Here is a 15,731-nt window from a genome sequence, read left to right as displayed (position 1 = left end):
GTGTTTCTTAGAAGATATCAACATTACAGGTGTTATTCAATTTCAGAACTGAAAAATTCAATAAATATTGGAATTTTCCATGAATCAGTCTTGTGCACTTTTAATAGCAGTGACTTGTGCTGTGTAGTTGTAAAAAAAAACATTCTAACTGCTTCTGCTACTTCTATCCACATCAGTGTAGAAATGGATTTTCCATTTTGAGCGATCTTTCTTTGGGGTTATCTCCTCTGACCTCACATTGTGTCTTTGAGACCTGACCCTAAGAAAAATGTTTCCTCCTTGTTCTTGTTCCTCCATCCTCACATGATTAAAAGTCTTGCACTTTACATTCTCTGGTACTGCCTTCATGAGAAATTAATTGGTATAATTTATTATTTTACATTGAGATGTTGGATTGTGGACAGGAGATGCTGACAAATGGGTTCACGCTGGTTAAACTTGGCACAGCAATAGTCAAAGCTCAGGTGAATCTATTTTAACAATGCATGAGAAGATATTAAATCAAAGCAAGGAATCTCCTTCAAGAAGAGCAAAAGGTCTTGTTCAAGTTCTCTTGAAACTTTTCTTAGTTTCTACTGGCATCACTAAATGACAAAATAAATTTATGCAAAGTAGGTGGAATGTACTTTTTACTTCAGCTCTTTGCCCATCCTTAGAGACATTCAAGGTCAGGCTGGATGGGGCTTTGAGCAACCTGATTGAGCTGTAGATGATCCTCTTCATTTCATGGGAGTTGGACTAGATGACTTTTAAGGATCCCTTCCAAGTGAAACAATTCTATAATTCTATGACTTTTTGCCAAGAAAAAATCCTGGGTTTCCCTAGTAAGAACAGCTGACAGTACTGACACTTGGAAAGCAGTTAATATAATCATGTTCTTCTTAATAAGGTCACTGTCTGTTTCTGAAGATCATAGCACATTGCTATCAAATTTGATGATTTCAGTAAAAGTGAAAATGATTAGTTCTTTCTCTTGCAAATCTGTAACTCTGTCTTTCTATTCCATAAATGATTTAAGATCCTTGGATTTTAATTTATTTTCTTTCTTCACAGTTTAAAGATTCAGGAGCAATGGCAGGGACTAAGAATCAGATGATTAATTTCATAGAAAATCAAAAGATTTCCATTTTCTTTCATGGCCAAGTTAATGCAGGCTATGATTGAGCCAGATCCCAAAGGCTATCCCAATAGCAAGGCACTGGCCTGGAAGTTCTCCCCAAAAAAATAAAAAGGTGTAATTTCAGATGTGATCTCCAGAGTTTTGGTCCCAAGGGAATATTCTGACTGCTGAACTGTAGCTTTATTATGTTTTACCTCTCCCCCTTTGATCCAATGAAGATGGAAAATACTTGGGGAAGTAGAAAATGTCTGGGTCCAGATTTTATCATAAAAATCTTTGCAAAAGGAGATTATCAGCATAGCTCTACTTTGTCGTACATTATAAGACAGTTACTGTTTAAGGTACCTTTGAAAAATCATTACTGTAAGAGTGTTTCCCTACACAGCACAGTGCTCACATCTTTTCATTGAATCATCTCCTCTTGCTCCACCATGTATCTATCCATTGACACACAACCTGTGAGCATCTTCAGTCTTTTCTTGTAGTCATGACTCCCTGAGGTTAATAACATCTGGCCTCCCTATTCTGTTTTCTATCACCTGCAACCCAGGGATTCCCATTGTCCTGCTACAAACCATAAATTAACAAACTAGCATGGTTTTGATCTCATTCTACTGAACTTTTGTCAATTTTATTTTCACGTAGTTATCCCTGGTTACATAAATCTGTTTTTTTTTTTCTTTTTTTTCTTTTTTTTCTTTTTTTTTCAGATAGAAATGCCAAGGATTTCTATTAATAAATCTTCTGCTCCTTTTGGGGAAAACCAAGCAGATGGGATTTATTTTTTAATCATTAAAATGTTATTGAATTTTTATAACAAATAATTGCTTTGTATTTAAACAGCATTGGAGCAAAAAGCAGGTACACATATGTTACATCTGTCAAATAGAACAAGTATATTAAGTCCCGATTTACTAGCAGAGTCACACTACAGACACACATTATTTAAACTAATGGGTATTGGAAGTGCTTTCAAGATACTGGACTAGAAGCAGTTAAGCTTGGAAAATGAGAGTAAGAATAGGACCAGCAAGCCTCTCTGTATTCCATGTTAAATAGTGATGCTTCATTTTCCTTTTACAAGATAACAACGAGCTTAACTTCCCAGCTATGAACTTCTATGACGCTGCAAAAATTGAGACTGCAAAGTCTAGCTTCACCAAGGAACCAAAAAAAAAAAAAAAAAAAAACAAACAACATCCAAGAGCTGAGAACCTACTCTTGATAATGACCATGACCAAATTCTGATGGAATTGAAGAGGAGAATATGACTTTCCATAAAGGACCTTGGTGGAGGGACAGAAAAGAACTCTCAAATCCCACAACTTTCACAAGAAGTGTGCTACACTGTGACATAACCCAACCTCCTCTACCTCTCCAGTCCTGGAAATTTAATTTAACTTACAGAAATTTAATTTAACTTATGGAATTAACTTATTTCACTTATGGAAATTTTTAACTTGACAGTAGCATATCTTGAATCAGCAGTGAAATGCTGGGATGTAATAAGCCTATCTTACCCAAAAGGACATTGGAATAATGAAAATTCTTTGGCTTCTTGAAAAGAAGCCCAGTTGAAACAGCCTTTGGAATGGACAATACACATGAGACTCCAGTGTGTGAGCACACAGGAGTTTCTAGCCTGAGTATCCCTGGCAATAAGTTGAACCAGCTGGCAGAGCTGTCAACATGACCTTAGACACACAGCCTTTATTTGCAGGTGAAATTCATTCAATTTGAAAACAGCATGTATGTTATGCTAATTATGCCAACACAAGTCATCTGTGAGATTTCAGATCACCCCAGGAACTGTACCAACAAGACACATTTGCGGTAGATTTTCTTTTGAGATGCTAGGTTGTAGACATAAATTTAAATGTAGACAGAGATGCAGATGTCAATGTTGATGTAGACATAGATGTAGAGCTCTGCCCTTATAGTATAGAATTCATTTGTATAAAAGTAAAATGAAGCTAGCATCAACTTTCAGTTTGGAAACTTTAGATCAGACCTAGAAAGGGCTGTGATGGATTTGTTAGGATCAAAGCCTGGTAGTTCTGAAGTTCAAAACAGACACTGAGGAAGCAGAGGATACTGCAATGAAGCATGAGGATATAAAACAGTCATTTGAGTTGGAACTGATGGGATTGTATGTGCGGCTCTGATCCCTTCTAGTGGGGAGGCAAAAGGAAGTAGAGGAGGCTCTGAAATGAGACTTCATGAAAGACAAGGCTCTTCCTGGTAGAGTCTCTGTTTGTTGGCTGGAGAGACCTCCATTGGGCGTCACACCAAGTTTGCTATGACTCTGGACCATTTCTAAAAACATGTAGGAGTCTTTCAGTAATGGATGAAGGACTAGCAATTATCTCCAGCTAAAAGAAGACAGAGGGAAACTGAGGTTATGTCCATGTTTATGGTGAGTTGTTTCAAAGTAGTGTATAAATGTTGCTATGTTATTAGCAGAATTCAAGTTTTAGTTTGAATTATTACAGATTCAAGGAAGGGGAATCCTTTTGTTTCCAGCTATTTCCTACCTGTGTTGGGCTCTCTATTTTACTTGGACAGCACTGCACTAATCCTGCTGAAGTTATGGCCTGAGTTCAGCAGTACCTCAGTTCTGGGTTTATGTAGGCTGGTTGGGATTTTTCCCCCCAGAAGAGTTATTTCATACTTGTCTATGTGGAAGCAGGATGGTCTCTGTGCTGTAAATGTCTGGATGTGCTTTGCATGGCATCAAGTCTGATGCTAATAACTCTGAGCTGGACTCTTCTTCTTTGGTTCAAAGAGTCACTGCTTGAACAGTAGCTTCTGTTGGCTCTAATGTTATGTGCCCCTGATGTAAGAGATGGATAAAAACACAGTGGGGTTGGATGAATCACCACCTTTCATTGTGGAAGCTGTTTGAAGAGAGGTGGAAAATGCCTTTGTTTGGTACAGGCAGCAAGGTTTTACTCACTGTGCATCCTCTGGCTGAACTAATGAATGAAACAGCCAGAAGTCAATTAAGTTGCTACCTAGAGCCCTGCCATGATTTGCCCCTGCAGTGAGTTCGACTTCGACTGCTTCTGGGCTGTTCTGAAAAGCTGTACATTGTTGTCAGAGAAAGCAGATATTCACATTGTAGTATAATTGGGATGGCAGTCAGTGAATCTGGTCCATGGGGATATCACATATTATGTTTGTACATGAAAGGGTATTTGCAATTGCTTCCCTCAAACTGTTCCTATTTGTGTCTTGCAAACAGAGAGGTGACACTACCCAAAAGAGATACTGCTGGACACTGGGGTGTCCATCCTCTGTGTAATAAGTAATAGTGCTGCCCTGGGAAGCAAATACATCAATAGCATCTCCCCCAGGAAAAGAGAGAAAAATTTAGAGAGGAATTTGGTCTGTATGGTCAAAAGTAGGATGCAGTATCAGCACAGTACAGATGATGGCAGCAAAGTATAAAAGTAAAACAGGTGAGAAAATATCAATTACACTTAATAGGGAGCAGAAGAACTTACTTATATACGTTTCTGGGAAGCTAATCTTTGGGATCCCTGATGATAGGAAGTGAGGCTTTATCTATATGTCTTCCTGTAGGAAAGCAGCATTCCCTTTCATTACAACAGTATCTGCTAGAAAAATATTCACTTACAACAGAGGCTCACAATGGGTATAGTGAACGTTAGAGTAATTTTCCCCATGCTAATTAATGCAGGGACAATAAGGTCCCTATGGAACTAATTGTCACATTCTTTTCTGTTGTGACTTTCAAAACCATCTTCCTTTCAGCAGAGTTGCTGCTTTGGGAATACATTTGAGAACACTGTGAATTTATTCCTGGACAGCAAAGTGAATTGGTGTGATTTCTTGCCTGGGTAATTTTCCCCTCATAGTGTCTTAAATTGTGGTTCCTGCTTGCTTAGGGGATAGTATGTAACTGCACAGGTAAATGTGTCCACGCCAAGGGACCTGAGCAGTAAGTCTTGCAGAAATGCGCATGAGTGTGTACACAGAGGAACTTCTTTCTTGTACATTAAGTGAGGTGCAGAGGCTGGTATATCCCCTTTGCATCACTATGAAAAGCACCTGAAGGTCCACACTTGTCCATGTCACCCTGTGAGTAACTGTCCCTTGTTTCCACAGTCTCTAATAGCCAGGTGAGTGGAAGATTCCCCATCCCTCTAAGACCCTATCACTACTTCATCACTTGTAGAATGGCTGATTATGTTACCTTGTGTCTGGATCTCCTATTCAGAACCCTTCCTGCTATGGTATAGGCAGAATTCCTACTTCTTCTTTGCAATTAACTCTGTTCCTCCACCTGCACAGATTGGCTATGGAGACTGTTTCCCAGGTGTGCAGGTCCTTTTCATAGAATCGTAGAATCATCTGGATTGGAAAGAACCTCTAAGATCAAGTCCAACTGCCAGCCCATCCCTACCATGACCACTACCCAAGTATCCAAGTACCACAACTACCCTTTTCTTGAACAGCTCCAGGGATGGTGAATTCAGCACATCGCTGGACAGCCTGTTCCAATGCATTACCACTCTTTGGAAAGAATTTTTTTCCTAAAATCCCACCTTCTAGAGCAGTCAGTCCTAAGAAGAAATGTATTCCTGTGGCTCAGCAGCAAGGATCAGCTTCCCCAGTCCCACCAGCAAATGTATGAAGTAGCCCTGGTGCTGTCAAGTCACTTTGCATCTTTATGATGTGGCTTGCTCAGTGCCTGGCAACGGTAATAGGTGTTAAGAGCTGCAGTGAAAGGGCTGCTTAAATTGACAACTAGCAATATACTCCTGCCTTTTTGTGTCTGTCACTGTCTGCATAACACATTTTGCCAAGGTTGTGACTTTTGAGCAAGACCATTGTGTCACCTGTTTGGAGGCAAAGCCAAGTAAAAGGCAAGGAGACAGTGAAACTCCTACTAGAACAGTGGCTGGATTGACCTTCTTTTTGGCAAGAGAGGGAAATATTCAGATGACTGCAGGAAAGGAGAATAGGCAGACCTGTAAAAACCTTAGGTAAAATGTGAGGTTTATGTTTATATGAGATGGACATTGAAAGGCACAGATGTATTTCAGGAGATGAGCAAATGAAGCTACATTTTAGAACAGATGAGTTTTAACCAGTTTTGCACAGGGAGGTGGTCACCATCCCTGGAGGCCTTCAAGAAAAGGTAGATGTGGCACTGAGGGGTATGATTTAGTGATCTTAGTGTTTTTTTCCAATCTTAACGATTCTGTGATTCTATGATTCTGTGATATGCTACTGTAGAACAGCTATGGACCACTCCATGGATCTCAGGACTCACAGCAATCTGAATACAATGGCTCAACTTGACATGGGCTTACTCTATAATGACATGAATGCATGTCCCTTTTCTCTGTTGGCAGCAGCCATTGAGTGAACCTCACCTCTTAGACTTCACTGTTAGAAGAATATAGCCCTCGGCTTCAAACTGGTCTTGATTGCCTTGTTGATTTTGAGCCAGCAGGTACAGATGGAGTCAGAGCAACTTTCCAAGCGCCCTGTGGATTCCTCATGGAAGAGGCAATGAGGATGCCCAGTGGCACTACCACACAATGATGGAAATGGCTAACCAATAAGTGTAAGTGGATGAAGTGCAGAACACACTAGGTTGACTCACTCCAGGAGTCTGGGCGCTGATTCAGGACAGATATAGCCTCTCTGTTTCCATTTCCCACCCAGAAAGCAATGATAGTAACACTTCTCCTAATCAACAATGATTGAGTTTTAATAGATTGGCTTTTATTTTTTACTGACAGCTTCTTGCTTCAGTCCTAGTTGAACCTTGTGAGTTCCTCTGTCCTACACTCGTCAGAATGTGTTGATTGAAGTTGGACCTGTGTTTATGATTTGAAATTTGCAATGAAGCTGAAACAATAGTTAAACCCAAGGACTCTAAAAATATTGCATGCATAAATTCAGCATTGCTAATGCTCCAGAGCTGTAAAGAAATCTTCCTATCTATGCAAAGGCCCCGATTTCTGTATTACTAGAGGAGATAAGTAAAGTACATCAGCAGAGGTTTTATCCAAGCTTTTAGAAAAGATAAGAAAAAAGTCTCAACCCCTTCTAATTTCTATGACATTGAGAAAGCAGATCTGTAGAGGCAGAGAGAAATATGCCTGCTGCAAATTTTTTCTGCTTGAAAAGATACCCTTTGTCCTGGAGGTCTTACCTCTTCTCACGTAGGGGAGTTACTTCTAGGGAAAAAAAATCTGTTGGGAATCTCTCAGATGGAAATGATCCATCTCTGGAGTGAGTATCCCTGACTATAAGAGATGGAGACATCATTGGCCACCCTATAAGTACATTTTTATGATGTCACCGATCAATATCATTAGCAGAGATTTAATTCTCAGCTGATCTCAAGTGACACTTTTTCCCTACAGTTGCTATAGACTGGAGTAGGACTTGTTGATCTTTATGGGTCCCTTCCAACTTGGCATATTCTTTGATTCTCAGGATATTCCATGACTGGAATCACTCATGAGTATTCAATTCACCCCAAATACTTATTTATTTCATGCTTTTTCACAAAAAGGATGAGCTGAGGAATCAGTGCATTAGAGAGACTTGATGGATCGCAGAGAGTTTATGGAATGTCATTTGAAATAACTCATAGCAAATAGGTGTTTATCTGTTCTGTAGCATAGTAGAAATTGCTTACAGGTTATTGCCCTGCTATAAGGTACAAATGATGAGCATTTAAAAGACATACAAATTTCAAATCTGTTAACACATTTCTTGCCACTTCTTCACAGTATTTACTTTAAAAGGAACAAATAAATAAAAACTGTACATTTTATTTGTTATTTCTGAGGATGAGAAATTATTTTTCAAGGAAATGTGAAGAAAATATGTTTCTGGACATGTGAGAGCTACTCTCCTGTAGTAGAAGCTACACATTTCACTCCTAAAACCTGAAATTGCAGGTACAAATTTACTCAAAGAGAGTCTGTCAAAGGGAGTTGATTAGTTCTAGATCTGCAGGGTTTTTCCTTCAGTACTTCCATGAATTCACATACATATAAGAGGAAAAATAAATAGTTTGATGGAAACATTTGGGTATTTTTTCTCAGATTTTACAGTTCTAGAAATGTCAAGTAATGTAAAAAAGTGGAAGGCTAGGAAAGCAAGATTTCATAGAAGCATAGAATCATTTGAGTTGGAAAGCACCCTTAAAGGTTATCTAGTTCAACTCCCCTGCAATGAACAGGGACACCTACAGCTTGATGAGGGTGATTAGACCCCCATCCGGTTTGACCTTGAATGTCTGCAAGGACGAGGCATCCTCCATCACTCTGGGCAACCTGTGCCAGTGCCTCACCACCTTCATCATAAACAACCTTCTTCCTATATCCAGTCTAAATCCCCTCTATTTTAGTTTGATAGCATTTCCTCTTGTTCTGTTACAACAGACCCTGCTAAAGAGTCTGTCCCCTTCTTTCTTATAGCCCCCCTTTAGATATGAAAGAATCTATTTTGTGTAAGAGAAGATGTAATTGAGAATGTGATTTTCAAAGACCTGCTCTTGGAAATGACAGTGCTGTGGAAAAGGACGTGTTAGACCAGGAAAAAGTTTTGCTCAGAGCAGGAATGGAACCCCTTGGCTTTTCTCAGCTCAAAAACAGCCTTCCCATCCATCCAGATTAACAGGCTTCCTTAAATTCAAAATCCTTCTTTACATCTCCCTAGGTGGTAGGAGTTGTAAGGGCAGCTACACAAACATGAATAAGGTTGCTTAGAATATGAACCAGGCTGGTCTTCATGGGCTTTGTTTGCATTGCACCCAGCATATAGCTGGAAATGACACTTCAACTGGAAATTATGCAAAAGGCACAGTGGTAAAATAATTACTAAGTGCAAAGCTAAGCAAAGGTAGATTTAATCTGCAACTTCTTGTTTCTGTTGTAAAAGTGATATTTACTTATAGTTGTATGCAACTTCTGCCTAAATTGGGGACACTAAAAATGTAGAAAAAAAATCTACAAATCTCCTCCTTTTAAACAGTAAGCTAAAGTTATCAGGAATTTCATTTTTGGATTGTCAGAGTTCCTAGCCTGGAGTCTTTCTGTCTCCTCACGAAACACAGTTAGTCACATCTGTGAAAAGATAATTCTGCATTCCCTGAGAGGTACTGTGATTCGTATCAGAGCACGTTTCTTTTACATAGTGCCAGTGACAGATGGCATCTCTGAGTGAAAGACTTAAAACCTGTGTTATGCATAGATGTTAAGCTACTATCATCGTGTTCTATAGAAGTGGCTTTGCTACCGTGGCACAACAATTGCTTATGCTGGGATAGAATCACTAATCTGTGCTAGAAGTGGACCAGGAGGTGATAGGTGCCTTATAGATGCAAGGTGAAGAGACGGCATAGAATCATAGAATGATTAAAGTTGGAAAAGATCATCCAGCCCAACCACCAACCCATCACCACCATGGCCACTAAAACACATCCCTCAGTGCCACATCTCCATGTTTCTTGAACACCTCCAGGGACAGTGACTCCATCACCTCCCTGGGAAGCCTGTTCCAGTACTTCACCACTGCTACTGAGAAGAAATGTTTCCTAATAGCCAACTTAAATATTGTACATCTCTCAATGTGCAACAGTGCAGGTGTAAGACAAGAGTGGTGTTGGCAGAAAAAGATGGAAGGACACAAGGAGATAGCAAGGAATCTTAGTTAAGGTTCCCTGAAACACCAGTGAAGTAAGTAGAATGAAGTATTTGTTTGGAAACATGTGGTATCTCTTTTTATTGCAAACAGGAAAAGGATAAAATATTAACTAACAATTGATTAGTGATTTCCAAGGCACCCACTTTGGCATTCTAGGAAAAAAAAAAAAAAAAAAAAAAAAAAAAGTCATGTTTGGCATTCTCAGATTGGAATGTTTTATTTATTCTGGATCTCTACAGATCCAGGATGAGACGTTTCTTTTTCAAACAGAAATGAAGCTGAGCTTCAGTTTGAATTATCCCAGATAAATCTTATTTTCAGGTCTCACTGCCTCTAATTTCTCTTGATCTTCACCTAGTTAATACCACTCAGGACAGCCTCTCCCTGGGTCACTGTAGCTGCCAATGAAACCTGTGGATCCACATGTGAGCTTTTAAAATGTTAAGCAGTGCAGAAATTAGCCCACCTGGGGTTTGCTACAGAGATATTCCTTGTCATGATATCTCTGGCCATGTCTCCATCTCTCAAGACATGAAGTGAAGATGGGATTTATTTCATTGTTAGTTTCCTGTTCATTCATTTTCTGTTCAGATTAGTTCATTCAAATTCATTTTAATAAGCTTCAATTTGCAAAACCAGCATAGGTGTATGTTCAAGACATCTGAGTGTAGGGTTCATATCAATTCCCTTTGCTGGTAAATTTCACAAACCATTATGAAACATCTTAAATACTTACGCTTCTTTGGGACCTATGGAGCCACTGCACCCTCTTCACAGACCAACTGATTAGGGCAGGGCTGAAAGTGAGTTTGCCATCTTCTCTGACATCAAAGCACTGAGATATCAAAGGGACAAAAGTACCTACAGACACAAAGACAACTTTGGAAGAGGACTCCAGGGGCTCCATATTTAGCACTCTTTGCTAACAAGGAAAACCCATGTGAGCTGTGAACCTGTTAACCCAGAATTTTTTCTCCAGAATGCTAACACAAGAGATTACCAGGTTCTATGAAGAGATGATGAGTCATTACTTTGAATAGTTAGATAATCCCAAAAGTGCACTCTCTGCAAAGGCAGAAGGCAAAGAAGCCAAACTATTTGTCTGCCCTGTGCAGGTCATGAGTGACCATAAGCATTAGCATATCTGCACAAGATGAGTATAAAATCCCTCTAAACCCATGTCCAGTATCTTCAAGAAATAACAGGTGCATGGGAAAGGTTATAACAACAGACTGAGTATGCAGTGATATATTCCCCTGGAGCACTTTCCTCATGTCTGAACGTCTGTGGTCCAGAGTCTTCCAACACAGATGTGGAATTTTTGCCTTTTGTAGTCCTGTTTTTATAGCCCTTACTTTCTTTCCCCAGGAAATTATTCAATTACTCTTTAAAATCTTCAAGTCTATACAACACCCTATGGCAAGAATTTCACAGCTTAACTGTGTCTTGTGTGAAGAAATTGACATCTTGTGCCAGAGGCAATGTCTTTGTGTAATAATTCCGGATGTAATTCTTAGGTCACAGGGGTCACCTATGCTTTCAGTTATAAAGGGAGTATGAGCAGTGCTCATGTCCTCCTCCTTATTTGTTCCTGCTCTTATGCCAGAACTCGGATGCTTAATCATGGATCAAAGTCCTGTTGTACTCATTGCTGAGCAAACTCAAATGGTTTGTCCTGTAGCAGGAAAACAAGGCAGCATTTCTAAAGGACTTCACATCAACGCTGCTCAAAATGCTGTGAGAAATGTTCTGCAACAACAAAAGGATCTGCAGGAAATGCAGGAATCATCTGCTCAGTGTCACCCAGCAGAGTCAGTAATAAACCTTGTGACTTTCCTCTTCACCCATCTTCTCACTCACAAAAAGATCACAGATAAACTGAATAACCATTATGAACCAGTAAGCATCAAGGATGGATCCCTCCAGCCTTCACTGTCCCTTTTTGCACTCTCAGACACTTAATCACTCCCCAGACATGCAGTTCCTCAGTCTGGGATGTGTTGTTAAAATTCACATTAATAAATGATACTCAATGATAAATAATATATGAATAAGTGAAAAATATTACTAAGGAATTATTTGTTTGTCTGCATTCATATACTCTGAATTGGAAATGCACACATACATATTATTGCTATATGTTAAAATCAAGCTACATTAGAATCACAGAATCACAGAATGACTGAGGTTTGCAGTAACCTCTGGGTCTATCTGGTCCAAAGCTTCATCAAGTAAGGACACCTACAGTAAGCTGCCCAGGCCCACGTCCAAGTGGCTTCTAAAGATCTTTAAGGAGAAAGAATACACAGCTATTTGGACAACCTGTATCAGAGGCATGTCATCCATAAGAAAAATGCTTTCTGATGTTCCAATGGAACCTCAGAAGAAGTCTAGAAGGAAGCTTGGTTCCAGAAATATCTAACTCAAAATCAAACAAACAAAAAAATGAGTAACTGAGGTGAGCTCCTGGTGGTTTACTTGGGAATTACCCTTGTTGATGAGTATTGATCTATCTGAAGACCAATCTTTTTAGAGTGGTTTTGAGACAAACAGCTTTCTCCTGCATTCACACTGCACTTCAGTAGACAGATAAATGTATCACATCAGCTTTGTCCTTGAATTTGTCCCCTCTGCCCCCTTGGACTTCATAAAGAAAAGTCTTAACATTAAGGCTGCATTTTTGTTATTGAATATAACAAACCAGAATGCAGTCTGGAAGATGGCACATTGCTTTGGAGGAGAATAAAAAGAATTATACAGAGACTACCTTTGCCAGTTGGCCTTGGAGACTGAGAACAACTGCTGGCACATTTTATTTATTAGGATGGAAGTCACCCCACAGATGTACTGTTGTCCTACACAGTGTATCTCTCATGTTGAATCCTTGCAAAATTCAGGAGACGACAGTGCTCTTCAGCAGTGAGAGGAGTTTGGGGAGGAAACAAAATGAGAGACATTGATGAAATCTCCGTGGTTGATGATCTTCACATTCAGGAGAACTCAGGTCAAGGAGAGCTGACCCATGAATGTTGTTTGGGTGTCTAATTGGCAGCAAATCTCAAAGGTGCTGATCAAAAGGATTAGATAAATTGAATGGGAATAGGGAGAGTTTCTTGTGTTTGTCCTCTGCCTTTTAGACATTCCTTTTTGTTTACTGCCAACTTTGAGATTCAAATGATATCAGAGAGGTGGTGGATGCCCCATCCCTGGTGACATTCAAGGTCAACCTGAATGGGGTTCTGAGCAACCTGACTGAGCTATAGGTGTTCCTTTTCATTGCAGGGTAGTTGGACCAGATGGTCTTTAAGGGTCTCTTCCAGTTCCAGTGACTATGATTCTATTATTCCATATTTTCTAGCCTTAGTGTATCTGAAACCATAAATAATTTCCCACATGAACAGACTGTTTCTGACATACATAATTGGAAATCGTCATTAGAGTCTTTGTCCTCTGGTGGACAATTAACCTCTCTCTTAATGACAAGTGAAAATGGTCATTCTTGATTTGAACAGGGAAATTTCGTATTAAAAGAAGGAAATAAATCCTACAGGATGCAGCACAAAGCAGTATGAATGGATATCTGATAAGAACTGCTTTGATAAACAATGATTGCCCCAACCACAGAAGGCTTTTGAACATTTTAAAAAGAAGATTTGGTTTTCTTCTATGATTCTGTGATTCCACATTTATTAATGACAGAAAGTACCCACCCCATTAGTCTTGTGGTCCTCCAGTGACGAATGGATTTCCCTCTACAAGTAAATTCATTAGCACCACCTGCATTATCAGTGTCTCCCTGATAGCATCCAGAATCTTTGCTTACGTCCTGAAAGCCTGAGACTGCTATAGTTGTGACAGATACCAAAACAGAGCGCGTGTTCTACCCTCAGTGACCTATCCTTGCACACCATTTGCTGTTTCTCAGTTTTTTGGTAGATGCCAGATGGCAAATTTTGGAGCCAGACTAAGTTGCTTTGCACCTGTGACCTGAAAGCAGCAATGGATAATGAGTGTCACTGGGGGCAGAGCTGGTTATGGGATCCTAAAATCACTTCCAATTCTCTCCTGAATAGTTAATTAGCTTAAATACTAAGGTTTAGGCTTTCATCCAGAGCCAGGCAGGCACATTCGATGGGGAAGAAGACTTTGAAAAGGCTCTGAGACCAATTTCTGTGAAAGACTAAAATGAGCTGATGGCTGACCTGTGGAAGAGATCCCCTCTTAATCCTTTTTCTTATCAGGAACAGGTTCCTTATCAGCTAGCTCTCTGCAGTGAAATAAACGAAGAGAGGAGAGAGATCAATCCAGGCTTGAAATGCATCTAGTCCACCATAGCTCTGCAGTCCTCTGTAGAGGCCAACCTGTACCTTCCTCCAAGCTGTTTGCAAGCCCACCTTGGTCCTTTATTTTTCTCCTCAGTATTCGGTCAGAAAACCAATTTAGCAATTGTCATGACATTTTACTAGCCTTACGATTGTCTTCTGAGCTTGACTGTGCTGTCCTTGGCATTTAGCATGTCCATACTAGGGCTACTTTTAAAACTGAACTGTACCAGAAAATGCTGTTTATTCTGTAATATCTTTTCAGCTTACGTCATGCCACCTGCCTATCCAGCGGGACACAGAGATGTATGTCACCCTGCAATGATCTTGGCTGTCCTTAGGCTAGAAGGTGTAAAACTTCAGTGAGTGGTGTGATAGCAGGTTGGACCATTCCCAGTGGGACAACACTGCCTTTCAAGCATGGGAGAAAGTTGCAGTCATGCAGCTTTCTGGTATGCCAGAATGGTATGACTAAGAACCATTTTCTCCCTTTTGCGAACATTTTGTGCATATGTATATTTAGATCTATGTGTGCATATATATCTACGTGTGCATATATCTATTTATAAATACATGTCTATGTAGAGAGTAGCTGAGCTTTATTCAGCTTGGGGTATTACAGACTGTCTCCTTGTATTAATCTTGCAGAAGGTCAATAAGCAGACACTGAGCTTAGTTCCTCTAGTTTGTGTCAGATCAGAACTTAGTCCTCCTTAGGTGAAGGACACTACGAGGCAAAAATCAAGACTGATGGTTTTTTTCAGTCTCACCCAAATACTCCCCTTCCCTTCCCTTCCCTTCCCTTCCCTTCCCTTCCCTTCCCTTCCCTTCCCTTCCCTTCCCTTCCCTTCCCTTCCCTTCCCTTCCCTTCCCTTCCCTTCCCTTCCCTTCCCTTCCCTTCCCTTCCCTTCCCTTCCCTTCCCTTCCCTTCCCTTCCCTTCCCTTCCCTTCCCTTCCCTTCCCTTCCCTTCCCTTCCCTTCCCTTCCCTTCCCTTCCCTTCCCTTCCCTTCCCTTCTTTCTTTCTGCAGAGGATGGAGTTACCATCCTCTTAAACCTCTCAGTGTTTCTGGTCTCTTTTTTTCAGCAACTCAATAGTGACCAATTAGGAAGATTTCCATCTCCCCCAAGCCTGGATCTCTTATAAACCATGACCTGAAAAGTGTCCGCTGCCACAGCAAATCTTCAACAGCACTCCTCTTTGTCCAAACTTCTATTCCAGAGCCTGGGAGAGGGAAAGTCTTTCCAATGGTCAACCTCAGAAAAGGTTTCTAAGCAGGAAGCATGGCGTTCACTTGGAAGCCTCATTCCATTAATCCTCTTTCCACGGAAATTAGTTAGAAAAAAGCCAACAAGCTATCAGAGTGACTTTAAAGGCAACAAATGGTGTTATTAATGAGGCAAACAAATGTCCTTGAAGTGTCTCTCATCTGCTTGTACCTTACTGTGGCTTTAGCAGGAGTCATTGTGGTTTTAATTAACACCTTTCCCTGTGCAAAATTACCACATTTTTCTCAAAGACAGCTTTTCCCGAGTGACACTCAAATAAGAATTTCTGGATTTTATTATGTCTTCAGAGCCTCAGTTAATC

General features: G+C 40.2%; 1 long non-coding RNA gene across 1 annotated transcript in view; it reads right to left on the bottom strand.

Annotated features, from left to right (window-relative positions):
• LOC121109807 overlaps nt 1-5,759 on the bottom strand; it is a 34,272-nt gene extending 28,513 nt beyond the window's left edge. The window contains exons 1-2 of the long non-coding RNA XR_005857571.2: nt 5,692-5,759; nt 5,340-5,497 (exon numbers count right to left, since the gene is read on the bottom strand). This is a non-coding gene — a long non-coding RNA (uncharacterized LOC121109807). The remainder of the gene's footprint in view (nt 1-5,339; nt 5,498-5,691) is intronic.
• Nucleotides 5,760-15,731: the final 9,972 nt, after the last annotated feature.

The sequence above is a fragment of the Gallus gallus genome, chromosome 2, assembly GCF_016699485.2.
Source record: "Gallus gallus isolate bGalGal1 chromosome 2, bGalGal1.mat.broiler.GRCg7b, whole genome shotgun sequence".
Classification (NCBI taxonomy): Eukaryota; Metazoa; Chordata; class Aves; order Galliformes; family Phasianidae; genus Gallus; species Gallus gallus.
This window is presented reverse-complemented; position numbering and strand designations above follow the sequence as displayed.